This window comes from Lithobates pipiens, unplaced genomic scaffold, assembly GCF_037356315.1.
Source record: "Lithobates pipiens isolate NorthernLeopardFrog02 unplaced genomic scaffold, aLitPip1_a1.2 Scaffold_8, whole genome shotgun sequence".
Classification (NCBI taxonomy): domain Eukaryota; kingdom Metazoa; phylum Chordata; class Amphibia; order Anura; family Ranidae; genus Lithobates; species Lithobates pipiens.
The window spans coordinates 610,818,204-610,832,225 of record NW_027507903.1 but is presented as its reverse complement, the minus strand read 5'-3'; positions in this window follow the sequence as shown (position 1 = coordinate 610,832,225).

Sequence of the window (14,022 nt, the reverse complement as noted above, 5' to 3'; positions counted from 1 at the left end):
AACCTTGCCTGCCTTGTACCTAGACCAGTGGTTCTCAATTCCGGTCCTCAGGACCCACTAACAGGGCAGAATTTAATTATTACCTTGGGAAGATGCAAATTAGAATACTGCAATCACGAGCAGAAAATGATATCACCTGGGATGTATTTCTGTTATCTTGCAAACCTGGCCTGTTCGTGAGTCCCGAGGACAGGAGTTGTGAACCACTGACCTAGACAGTCATCATTAAACCAATCTGCTTACCTCATTAAAAGCAGTTTAAACCAAGCAGTCTCCAAAAGCCAAGTTCCAGCCAGCAGATAGCATGATGACGTCATGTTTAGGCCACACCTGGCGTGTTTCATCAGGAGATGACATCCTCAGGGGGATTGGCCTATTCTTTCTTGTGTAGAGGCAGTGAAACATTCGTTATGTAAGTGCATATTTTTCTTGGCATAAAGAGGTTTGATTTGGAGCATTCTGCGCTATGATGTGTGTTTGTTGCTTTTCCATCTGGAGCTACTTACTAGTGCCATGAATGGTCAATTGAGCTGCGGTATGGGGAGACCCCAACTTATTTAAAGCACTTGTGACCATTTAACCCATGATGGTCCATATTGTGGGGTAAGAAGCTGAATATCTTAGTTAGCATGAAGTGTCAACACGTTGGTGATATGCACTGAATGGTAAAGACTCCTTTACATGTTGAAAATATTTGAATAGCTTTGCTGACCATTATTTTACAGCTTCAGGCATTCTGTTTAGCCAATAAAAAGCACTAGGGGGAGATAGGTGGAGAAGATTAGGGGTGGAGAGTAGAAAACGAGCGACAAAACGCTCCTAAAACGCTTATGTCACACATTTGCAGGTGTTCTCATTGAATTCTATGGGGCCAATCTGCCTCTAATCTGCCAAAAACAAGCTCATGTACTTTTTTGAATGACGGGTCTTTTGATCCAGACGAAAGAATGCTCAGATGTGAACAGGGGCATTGAAATAATGGGATTTGGCTGGCTGAGCATTTTAGAGCTACAAGCTTCAAGCAAAAAAATCGCTCAGGTGTGAACGGGACCTTATGGTTAATCTTATTTTCTGGTTGTAGTAGTTCCAAATACATTGATTAGATTACTGGTTCATTCCCCAGGAAGGGATTTCCCTCTGCTTACGGAGGTCCTAGATGGAGGCACTGCCAACTTTATCAATCCCACCCTTCCAGTTAGCGAATATATTCTGGTTCTCTAATTTACCTACAGGTTTAGCGCAATATACTTTTTGGAGAGGGGGCCATTTCTCATATTGTATTTTATACATGTGTATTTTTACCAACATGTCTGCTTTATCATTGTTTTATGTAAACCAGATGAAGGGGGATTGTGTGGCTCATGAAATGCATTGGTTGTCTTTTGCCCTGTGACCCAAAAAGACAAAATTTAGATGCCGCTCAGGTAGAGAGGTAAAGTCCGAGTAGACAGCTGTGAGTGCAGCCATGATTATGCTCCAAGGGGCAAGGCGAAACATGTTGGAGGAGTGGTCTGGTTGGTTTTGGGGCTTAGGCTGCCATTCATCTTACTTAATGCACATGGGTCTGCTTAATGATGTGAGCCTTATTGATCTTTTCCTTTGAAATTGATGTCTTTTGCCCTTCTTGCTGGAACCAGTTGGACAATAAAGGCTTTGGACTCATGAATTTCATTTGGCACTCTCTTTGACCTATTAAATTTGATTTCCAAATTGTCCACTCATGAGGAACCCTGTCTTTGTGGTGAGCTGCCGATTATAGGCCAATTGGGCCCAAGTAATGAATTTGTTTGCATTTTGATAACCTGCGAAAATGTGTGTCTTGCATCTCTCTACTGCAACCTCTTTATAGATTGCAGCTTATCAGTCCTTAGATGTGGTGGGTGCATTCTCTTTTAAGGTTAAGAATATGTTATGTGTCCTTGTAGCAACCTCTCCACTAAACATCAATGTTGCCAGCTTTCCCAGTTATCTTCTGTGAACTACTAAACAACTCCACCCTATGCAATGGATATGAGAAGGGGAGGGTAGTTATGTCCAAAATCAGGATTGAGCAGCCTAGGGTGACAACCCTGCACCAACTTAGATACAGTGCAGTGAGTGTTGTCACCCTAGGACAGGAAGTGTACTTCTGGCAGTATCACCAGGTAGAAATATATAAACAAAATGGAAAAAATAGGGTTGCCACCAGCACATCTAAGGACTGGTCAGCTATTTTGGGGTTTGAAGGCTTTAAGATTCTCATTGGAATCTCTACAGGACAGGACAAACAAATGTTCTATCCTTCAAAGAACACTTTAACCACTTCAGCTCCGGAAGGTTTTACCCCCTTCATGACCAGGCCATTTTTTGCGATACGGCAATGCGGTACCTTAACAAGTGCGACTCTGTACCCATATAAAATTGATGTCCTTTTTTTCTCACAAATAGAGCTTTCTTTTGGTGTTATTTGAACACCTCTGCGGTTTTTATTTTTTGTGCTACAAACAAAAAAAGACAGACAATTTTGAAAAAAAAAAACTATAAAACTATAAAAACTTTTACTTTCTGCTAAAAAATATCTCCAATAAAAAAAAAAAAACAATTTTAGGCAAATATGTATTCTGCTACATGTTTTTGGTAAAAAAAAATCTCAATAAGTGTATATTGATTGGTTTGCGCAAAAGTTATAGCATCTACAAAGTATGGTACATATTTTTTTTTTTTTACTAGTAATGTTGGCGATCAGCGGAACTGAGATATTGCATCAGACAAATCGGACAACTGGCACTTTTGACACTTTTTGGAGACCAGTGACACTAATACAGTGATCAGTGCTACAAAATATGTACTGTCACTGTACTATTAACGCTGGCAGGGAAGGGGTTAACATCAGGGGTGGTCAAAGGGTTAAATGTGTCCCCTGGGAGGGCTTTTTCACTGTGGGGGATGTGCTTGTACTGGGGGAATATAACGATCCACATTACTGCTTAGCAGGAACACAGGATCAGCACATTCCCCTCACACAGAACGGCCATCTGCCTTGTTTACATAGGCAGACCGCCATTCTGCCTTTCTCCTGAACAAGCGACGGGTCCAGACGGACATCGCATCCACTGCACCAGCTGATTGGCTCCAATCACAGCAGAAATAGGTCGCCGGTGGTGCGCGCGTGCACCCCAGACCCAGGATCGTCAGATCACGTACTCGGCATGTGATCTGGTGCAGGGGGCGGCTGCCCTGCCACAGTTAAAGTGGTAGGAAAGCCTATAATAAGGCTTACCTGTAGGTAAAAAAAAATCTCCTAAACATGTATGGTTTAGGAGATATTCCCCTCGGTATGCGCCGCTGACTGCAGCACAAGGGGATTCTCGGCTAAAAGCCCGGCAGTGGCCGGACCCGGCCGGGATGAAAAACATTATCGGGTATACAACCGCTTTAATCTATGGTGGGCGGTCCGCAACTGGTTAACTTGTACAATGTATAATTCTGCAGAAACGAAATGTTATACCAGCCTTTCTTAACCTTTTAAATACAGAGGAACCAGGGGCGTAACTATAGGGGGTGCAGCAGTTGCGACCGCAACCGGGCCCTGTGATGCAGGGGGCCCATGCAGCCCCCTCTACATATGGCCAGCAGCAGCATAGGCAGCTAGGGGTACCAGTGCACCATGCACACGGGTGGCTGGAGGTGGAGGGTGACTAGCAGAGCTCCATGCTCAACTTTCGCACTGGCTGCTCTTTAGTTGTGCATTCCCCGCATGACCTGTGTCCTCAGCCGGCTCCTCAGAGTACCACCCTCCTGATCCATGCATTGCCGCTCAGTCCGATGTCTGTTCTCCCCAGCCAGAATCCCGGCCCCCCAAGTCCGGCCCACACTGCACTGCATACTTCTCCCAGGTAAACAAACTTTAGGCACACAGATGCAGTGCAGCCCTATGAGAGACAGCTCCCCGGAGGACACTGCAGGCTTGTCTGCTAGCCCCCCTCCTCCCCCGTCATACACAGATGATGAAAGGTCTTTCTGGGAGATATGCTGATCACCCGTCCAGCACACTGGATGGAACCCAGGCCAAGATGGATGAGTGCACCGCCTACGGCTTGGTCATGGTGAGTGAGAGGACCCCATCCCCCACACACCATTACATACCCCCTCCATCTCCCCCTGGGAACAGGGACCCCTTCTCACGTGGGGACAGGGACCCCCTCTCACCTGGGGGCAGTAACTTCATCTGCCCTGGAGAAAAGGACCTCATCTCTTCTGGGGACGGGGACCCCATCCTGCCTATGGACAGTCCCCCAATGGGGCACCTGAAAAATAAAAATAATAAAAAAAAAACTACTGATGCCAGTGGTGGAACTACAGGGCTCACAAAGGTCATACCTGTGACCACGCCCTGGAGTTCCACCACCGGACACGGAGGAAAGGACCCTGGCTGGGGTTTAGGGGGGCCCTTCATGGTTTCTTGCATCGGGGCCCTGAAGGTTCTAGTTACGCCACTGAGAGGAACCCTTGAAATAACTTTCCAATCTCAGGGAACCCCTGCTAAAAATGACTAAGTCTACAACTCATGATACATTAGTGTGATGGTCAGTGGTAAGCATGCCCCTTACACTTATGATCACTGAGAAGAATTACCTCCTTATAGATAGCTAAAAAGATCGATGGTGTCAGTGGGAACTTATCTGAGAGGCAGAAATTCTCATTTCTCAAGGAACCCCTAGCAACCTCTGGAGGAACCCTAGGATCCCATGGAACCCTGGTTGAGAAACCCTGTGTTATACTTTTTAATCCCTTATCTCTAGGTTTGTCTAGTTCCTCATCGCACCCTTACATGTATGTTATCTTCTTTCGTAGAACATTCCTTCTGAATCTTTAAAACTATTTCTGCTTTTTCTTCATGCGTTTCGCCCATATCCTCTTTCTTTAAACTAAAATACATGTAGACCATAAAGCAGTGACAACACATCCTCTGCTCGCCAGTTACCGCACTCTGTAAGGAGAGATGAGACTCTTCATCGTAATCAGCCTGTCCTTTCTAGGTAAGTGATAAAACTAATTTTGTGGCCAGACTGGACACTGGTAGGATTGTATCAATAATAAGAAGCTATGAATGGCTTTTGCAATTTTTCATCTCACTAGAAGTGTGTTTTTTTTTTCCATGAAATACATATTTGACCACTTGTGGACTACCCACCTTACATTTACTAGGGCAGGGCAGCTGCCAGATCACATACCTAGTCGTGATCTGATCATCTGACACTTCTGGGTCTGGGGCATGTGCCGCCTGCGAACCACTCTTGCTGTGATTTTGCACAGCGGGAGCTTAGCTGCGGGCACCGCGGACTCGATGTCTGCCGGGGGCCCGTGGATTACACAGGGCACAGGCAGAACGACAATCTGGGGAAGATTGTCGTTCTGTCAGAAGGGAAGGCACAGCAGGAACATGGATCTTTGCCTTCCTCCTGGTCCAGTGTTTCTCAACTCCAGTCCTCAAGGTGCCCCAACAGGTCATGTTTTCAGGATTTCCCTCAGATGAAACAGTAATTACTAAGCCTCTGTACACACGGTCGGACATTCTGCCAACCAAATCCGTCAGATTTTGTCCGTCGGATTTTGCCTGTCGGATCTTGTCCAAAACTGTTGCATACACACGGTCGGACTAAGTTGTCGAAAAATCCGATCATTCAGAACGTGATGACATAATTTCGTTATGATGGGACTAGTAGCCAATAGCTTTGATGTAGGAATTTGATCTGAGCATGCGTGGCACTTGGTCCAATCAAAATTCTCTACACATGATCGGAGTATGTCCGATCGAACCAGTTGGTCGGAAAATATTTCCAACATGTTGGAAAATTGGGTCCGACGGATATTCCGACGGAATCAGTCCGATGCATACCACACACAGTCGGATTATCCGACAACATGGTCCGATAGGACACATTCCGACGGATTCTCTGACTCTACAGGGGCTAAGGCAGTTCAAATCACCTGTGTAAAATAATGGAAAGCCTGAAAACATGACCAATTGGGGCGCCTTGAGGACTGGAGTTGAGAATTAAAAAATGGGAATACATTTCCCATTTAACTATTTGATCGCCCCTGATGTTTTTCCTTACCCTGCCAGGGTCATTAGTACAGTGACCTGGGAAAAGGGGCTAAGTAGGTGGACCAACACCAGCAGATGACATGGCTCCCCAAATCAACACAGACTGTGGAAACTTCACACTGGACTTCAAGCATCTTGCAGTGTGTGCCTCTCCATTCTTCCTCCATACTCTGGGTCCTTGGTTTCCAAATGAGATGCAAAATTTGCTCTCATCAGAAAAGAGGACTTTGGGGCACCAAGCAACCGACCAGGTCTGTTTTTCTTTAGCCCAGGTAAGACGCTTCTGACGTTATTTGTTGTTCAGAAGTGGCTTGACAAGAGGAATACGACATTTGAAGCCCATGTCCAGGACCCGTCTGTGTGTGGTGGCTCTTGATGCACTGACTCCAGCCTCAGTCCACTCCTTGTGAAAATCCCCAACACCTTTGAATGGCCTTTTCCTGACAATCCTCTCCAGGCTGCGATCATCCCTGCTGCTTGTGCACCTTTTTCTTCCACACTTTTCCCTTCTACATAACTTTCTATTAATGTGCTTTAATACAGAACTTTGGGAACATCCAACTTCTTTTGCAATTACTTTTTGAGCCTTTCCTTCCTTATGGATTAAACCAATGATGGTTTCTGCACAACTGTCAGGTCATCAGTCTTTCCCATGATTGTGATTCCTACTGAACCAGAGACTGAGAGACCATTTACAGGCTCAGGAACCCTTTGCAGGTGTTATGGCTTAATTAGCTGATTAGAGTGGGACACTTTGAGCCTAGAATATTGCACCTTTTCACAATATTCTAATTTTCCGAGATTGTAGATTTGGGGTTTTCAGGAGCTGTAATTCATAATCATCACAATTATGACAAATCACGGCTTGATCTTGCTTTGCATGTAATGAGTCTATCTCATATATTAGTTTCACCTTTTAAGTTGCATTAGTGAAATAAATGAACTTTTGCACAATATTCAAATTTTTCGAGTATCACCGGTATAGTAAAAAGTAAAAACCCAGTGGTGATTAAATACAGCCAAAAGAAAGCTCTACCTGTCTCAAAAAATGATAAAAATATAATTTGTGTACAGTTTTGAATAACCATGTAATTGTCATTCAAAGTATGACCAGTGCTGGAAATGAAGGGGGTGAAAGTGTCAGGACTTGAGGCGATTAAGATCCATGACAGCTGGCTCTGCCAAGGAGCCCCTTTAAAATTTTGCTGCGGGATCCCACAATCTATAGTTTTGCCCCCTGGGAAGGAAAGAACATTGATTGATTCCCCAACAGCACAGTCAGTGTTGAAGGGGGAATCCCTCCCCATTGCACTATTGTAATCTGGCAATAGGAAGTTTCCCCGCCATTAGAATACAATGATCACTGCTGCCAACTATAGGCAGTGGTAGCGATGATATGGAAAAAAACATGACAGGTTGGTTGTACTGAAGTCAAACATTAGATCGACTTCAGTACAACCAGTCTGCTGATAGATCGATCGAAAATACTGATATTAAATCTAATTTTATCTGCTCATTTTAGGGATCACAGGATTTCCGAGGTGTGTTCATCAGGTAATATCTCGTACAGTACAGTATGGAGGATCTGTCACCATTCCATGTTCATACTCCGTCCCCTGGGTAAGGGAGCAAGATGTACAAATTATTTGGCGTGAGACAAATGGAAAATATTGTTCATCTGCCGCGGGCACAATCATTTCACGTTCTGGAAATATTACAGAGAAATATAAGGGAAGACTCTACAGAGAAAAGGATCCTAACAGGAATCGGACTGAATATATCAAAATGATAGAACTGGAATCAACGGATGGACCTAGATTTTGCTGCCAACTATACATTATAAGAGATGACATATTCATCGTGAATAGTAAACACGGCACTCTTCTGCAATTTCCAGGTAAAACTATCTCTCTATCTATCTATCTTGCACTAAATCTGTAGGTAAAGAACAAGAACTCAGTGGCGAAAGAGAGAGGGAGCAGGGGAGAGAGCAAGAAGAAATAGAGATTGCAGGAGAGGAGAGAGCAGAGAGAGAGAGAGCAGGGGAGGAGGGAGAGAGCGGGGGAGAGAGCACAAAAAGAGAGAGTATAGGGGAGGAGAGAGCAGGGAGAGAGGAAGGGAGAGCAGGGGAGGAGAGAGAGTGAGGGAGAGAGAGAGTGGGTAGAGAGCACAAAAAGAGAGAGTGCAGGGGAGGAGAGAGCAGGGAGAGAGAGAACAGGGAGAGAGGGGGGAGCAGGGGAGGAGAGAGAGAGAGTGGGGGAGAGAGAGCAGGTAGAGAGAGAGCAGGGAGAGAGCAAGAAGAAATAGAGATTGCAGGAAAGGAGAGAGCAGAGAGAGAGAGAGAGAGCATGGGAGGAGGAAGAGAGCGGGGGAGAGAGCGCAAAAAGAGAGAGTATAGGGGAGGAGAGAGCAGGGAGAGAGGAGGGGAGAGCAGGGGAGGAGAGAGAGTGAGGGAGAGAGGAGGGGAGAGCAGGGGAGGAGAGAGAGTGAGGGAGAGAGGAGGGGAGAGCAGGGGAGGAGAGAGAGTGAGGGAGAGAGGAGGGGAGAGCAGGGGAGGAGAGAGAGTGAGGGAGAGAGGAGGGGAGAGCAGGGGAGGAGAGAGAGTGAGGGAGAGAGCAGGGAGAGAGAGCATAAAAATAAAGAGTGTAGTGGAGGAGATAGCAGGGAGAGAGAGGGGAGAGCAGGAGAGGAGGGAGAGGGGGGAGAAAGAGAGCAGGGAGATAGAGAGAGAGCAGGGGAGGAGAGAGAGAGAGAGAGAGAGAGAGAGAGAGGAGGAGAGAGAGCAGGGAGAGAGAGCAGGTAAGGAGAGAGAGCAGGTAGAGAGAGCAGGGAGAGAGAGAGAGCAGGGAGAGAGCAAGGGGAGAGAGAGAGAGTAGAGGGAGAGAGAGTGGGGGAGAGAGCGCAAAAAGAAAGAGAGGGTGCACGGGGGGGAGAGCAGGAAGAGAGAGGGGGAGAGCAGGGGAGGAGAGAGAAGGGTGAAAAAGAGAGCAGGGAGAGAGAGTAGGGGAGGAGAGAGAGAGTGGGAGAGAGAGAGAGTGGGTAGAGAGCACAAAAAGAGAGAGTGCAGGGGAGGAGAGAGCGGGGGAGAGAGAGAGAACAGGGAGAGAGGGGGGAGCAGGGGAGGAGAGAGAGAGGCGAAAAAGAGAGCAGGGGAGGAGAGAGAGAGTGGGGTAGAGAGAGCAGGTAGAGAGAGAGAGCAGTGGGTGAGAGAGAGAGTGGGGGAGAGAAAGAAGGGAGAGAGAGCAAGAAGAAAGAGAAAGAGAGTGACAGAGAACATGGAGAGGGAGCAAGGAGAGAGAGAAAAGGGAGGTAAAGCAAGAAGAACCAGAGATTGCAGGGGAGGAGAGGGAGGAGAGAATAGGGAGAGAGAGCAGAGAAAGAGAGCGCAGGGAGGGAGAGAGAGAGCAGGGAGAGAGGGGAGAGAGCAGGGAAAGGGAGAGAGAGAGAGCGGGGAAGGAGAGAGAGAGAGCGGGGGAGAGAGAGTGGGGGAGAGAAAGCAGGGAGAGAGAGAAAGAAGAAAGAGAGAGAGAGTGACAGAGAGCATGGAAAGGGAGCCAGAGAGAGAGAAGGGGGGGAGAGCAAGAAGAACCAGAGATTGCAGGGGAGGAGAGAGAGGAGAGTAGGGAGAGAGCAGAGAAAGAGAGCGCAAAAAGAAAGAGAGAGTGCAGGGGAGGAGAGAGAGAGAGGGGGAGAGAGCAGGGGAAGGGAGAGAGAGAGAACAACAGAGCAGGAGGAGAGAGAGAGCGGGGAGGAGGGAGAGAGCAGGGGAGGAGAAAGAGAGCAGGGAGATAGAGAGAGAGCAGGGGAGGAGAGAGAGAGAGAGAGAGAGAGGAGGAGAGAGAGCAGGGAGAGAGAGCCGGTAAGGAGAGAGAGCAGGTAGAGAGAGCAGGGAGAGAGAGAGAGCAGGGAGAGAGCAAGGGGAGAGAGAGAGAGCAGAGGGAGAGAGAGTGGGGGAGAGAGCGCAAAAAGAAAGAGAGGGTGCACGGGGGGGGAGAGCAGGAAGAGAGAGGGGGAGAGCAGGGGAGGAGAGAGAAGGGTGAAAAAGAGAGCAGGGAGAGAGAGTAGGGGAGGAGAGAGAGAGTGGGAGAGAGAGAGAGTGGGTAGAGAGCACAAAAAGAGAGAGTGCAGGGGAGGAGAGAGCGGGGGAGAGAGAGAGAACAGGGAGAGAGGGGGGAGCAGGGGAGGAGAGAGAGAGGCGAAAAAGAGAGCAGGGGAGGAGAGAGAGAGTGGGGTAGAGAGAGCAGGTAGAGAGAGAGAGCAGTGGGTGAGAGAGAGAGTGGGGGAGAGAAAGAAGGGAGAGAGAGCAAGAAGAAAGAGAAAGAGAGTGACAGAGAACATGGAGAGGGAGCAAGGAGAGAGAGAAAAGGGAGGTAAAGCAAGAAGAACCAGAGATTGCAGGGGAGGAGAGGGAGGAGAGAATAGGGAGAGAGAGCAGAGAAAGAGAGCGCAGGGAGGGAGAGAGAGAGCAGGGGAGGAGATAGAGAGAGCAGGGAGAGAGGGGAGAGAGCAGGGAAAGGGAGAGAGAGAGCGGGGAAGGAGAGAGAGAGAGCGGGGGGAGAGAGAGTGGGGGAGAGAAAGCAGGGAGAGAGAGAAAGAAGAAAGAGAGAGAGAGTGACAGAGAGCATGGAAAGGGAGCCAGAGAGAGAGAAGGGGGGAGAGCAAGAAGAACCAGAGATTGCAGGGGAGGAGAGAGAGGAGAGTAGGGAGAGAGCAGAGAAAGAGAGCGCAAAAAGAAAGAGAGAGTGCAGGGGAGGAGAGAGAGAGAGGGGGAGAGAGCAGGGGAAGGGAGAGAGAGAGAACAACAGAGCAGGAGGAGAGAGAGAGCGGGGAGGAGGGAGAGAGCAGGGGAGGAGAGAGAGAGCAGGGGAGGAGAGAGAGAGCAGGGAGAGAGAGCAGGGGAGGAGAGAGAGAGCAGGGGAGGAGAGAGAGAGCAGGGGAGGAGAGAGAGAGCAGGGAGAGAGAGCAGGGGAGGAGAGAGAGCAGGGAAGGAGATAGAGAGAGCAGTGAGAAAGAGCAGGAGAGAGAGAAAGCAGAGAGAGCGAGCAAGAAGAAAGAGAGAGCAGGGAGGATTGAGAGAGAGGGCAGGGGAGAGAAAGAGAACAGGGAGAGAGAAAGCAGAGAGAGCGAGGTGGTGCAAGGAGAAAGAGAGAGAGCAGGGAGAAAGAGAGGGAGAGTAGGGAGAAAGAGAGAGAGCAGGGAGAGAGAGAGTTTTCAATCCAGCCCCCCAGAGACAGGAAGTGCTATACATAATGTAGCACCCCCTAGTGTGCTACTAGCTGTAGTGCAGGTAAATTATAGCTGGCCCAGGGATAACTCTAAGTCAGGAAATCTGGGTCAGAGTTATTAGAGGTTAGGGCTGGACGACTCATTCTGGCAGCTCTCTGGTGCCTCCCACTGGTTTTAGAATGATGTGGAATATTCTAGAAATTAGTGGGCGGAAGCTATGAGGGTTACCTTGCATATTTAGGGGCCCTTAGCCAATCCCCAGGAAGTGAGCCTGTCAGGGAACTAAGGAGCCCTTAAATAGACCAGATTCATGCCAGCAGTGGAGTCAGGTGGAAGATGTGAAGCAGTGCTGAGGGAGTCTGTCAGTGGCCCTTGAGGGAAAAGTGAAAGTGAACAGATTTAACCCTGTCACGTGGGCTGTGACCACCTCTTGGCAGCTCCCATGTGGATGGATAAGGGGAACAATCCCAAGACACAAGGCTCAATTCACCAAGAGATAATATAGCATGAATTTTTGTGTTTAAAATAAATCATACAGTATTTATCTTAGGAAAAAAATATGCATTCAAATACGGCATGAGTTCCAGTTTTTAATTTGGAGACCTCTGGTTGCAGCAGGAGGTGGAAACATTTAGTAGTGCTATTTCTACGAATGCTAAATGTGACAGCTTCAGCTCAGAGATATTGGATTTTAGGGAGGCGGTATCCTAAAAAACAGTGTCTCATCAGGGATTCCTGGCTGACAGGTGAATATAAGCAGAAGAGCAGGGACATTATGTTAAAAAATATAGTGTGGGGGTTACCTCACAATCTATATCAGGCTCTTCGGGTCTGTTATGATTTTTTTAGGGAGGCCCAAGGCTACAAAAACAAAGAAAAAAAATGGCGTAATGCCCCCCCCCCCCCAATTTCCAAACCAGACCCTTATCCAAGCACACAGTCTGGCTATTCAGGAAAGGGGGAGGAGCATGTGGCCCCTCCCTCCTGAACCAAACGATGGCCGCTGACCCACCCGGAAAAAAAAAAAACGTACACCTGCCGAGACACAATATCTTTGCTTACCTCATTGATGTTGTATTTCTAGGGTAGTTTTTTCCTGTGTGAATGAATAGGGGTAAAATGTAGCCTTTACTCATTTACATAGGGATGGCATCTGGGGGCCCCCTTATTGTTAAAGGCAGCTTAAAGATTAAGATAAGCCCCCTCACTCCTTGACCTCATCAACATGGTGACAGGATGCTCTGCCAGAAGGGGCACCAGGACCAAGTACCCCCCTTTGTTGAGGGCATGCAGCCTGGTACAGTTCAGAGAAGAGAATGCACACCACCCTCTCCCTTTCCAGGCCAGCTAGGCTATATGCTTAGATAAGGGGCTGGTATAGAATTTGGGGGGACCTCATGCCATTCTTTTTGCAGTTTTTTTTTGGAGTTGGGTCCCTCTTAAAATGTATACCAGACCCAAACGGCCTGGTATGGATTGTGGAGGAACCCCTATGTCTTTTTCGTTTACATTCACAGCAATGTGTGGATCATGGACAGCTGAATATATACAGTGCCTTGAAAAAGTATTCATACCCCTTGAAATTTTCCACAGTTTGTCATGTTACAACCAAAAACGTAAATGTATTTTATTAGGATTTTATGTGATAGACCAACACAACGTGGCACATAATTGTGGAGTGGAAAGAAAATTATAGATGGTTTTCAACATTTTTTTACAAATAAATAAGTAATATCTCTCTCTCTCACTCTCCTCAGAGTTTGCCAGGAAGGGAAGGGGGTGAGTAATAAGAGGGCCAATGAGAGCTGCAGGTGTTCTGTCAGATATGGCAACCCATCAGAATTGGTTATGGAAGTGACGTTCCGTCGCCGCCATCTTGCTACACTACGCACTCCTCCACAGTAAGGAGACACCAAGAAGGGGACAAGCAGACATCTTGTTACACCCACCAGAGTTTTGCATTTCACAGTTATTTTTAACAGTAAATGGAGCATAGATGGTGAAATACAGTATTTACTAGGGTTGTCTCGATACCACTTTTTTAAGACCGAGTACAAGTACCAATACTTTTTTTCAAGTACTCACCGATACTGATTACCTATACATTTTTTTTAATGTCACATGACAATGGTTTTTTTTTACAATTTTTTTAAAAAAAATTTAGTTTTTTTACAATGCTTTCTTTTTTTTTTTGGGGAGGGGGTGGATGGTGTCTATGTGTTTTTTATTTACATTTTTATTATTTTCTACAATAATTTTTTTTATTGCAATACTTTTTTTTTTAAATCAGCCCTGTTGGGGGGCTTTGGTGAGATATCAGGGGTCTTAAAAGACCCCTGATATCTCCCCCTTGAGACAGAGAGGGGGACACAGAGGAAGAAAGGAGGGAGACAGCAGAATGGAGAGGGACAGCAGCAGAATGGAGGGGACACTGAGGAAAACTGGAGTGGGACAACAGCAGAACGGAGGGGGACACGGAGGAAGAAAGGTGTGTGACAGCAGAACGGAGGGGAACAGCAGCAGAACGGAGGGGGACATGGAGGAAAACTGGAGTTGGACAGCAGCAGAACGGAGGGGGATAGCAGCAGAACGGAGGGGGGCAGCAGCAGAATGGAGGGGGACAGCAGCAGAATGGAGGGGGACAACAGCAGAACGGAGGGGGACACAGAGGAATTAAGTAAGGGGACAGCAGCAGTACAGAGGGGGAC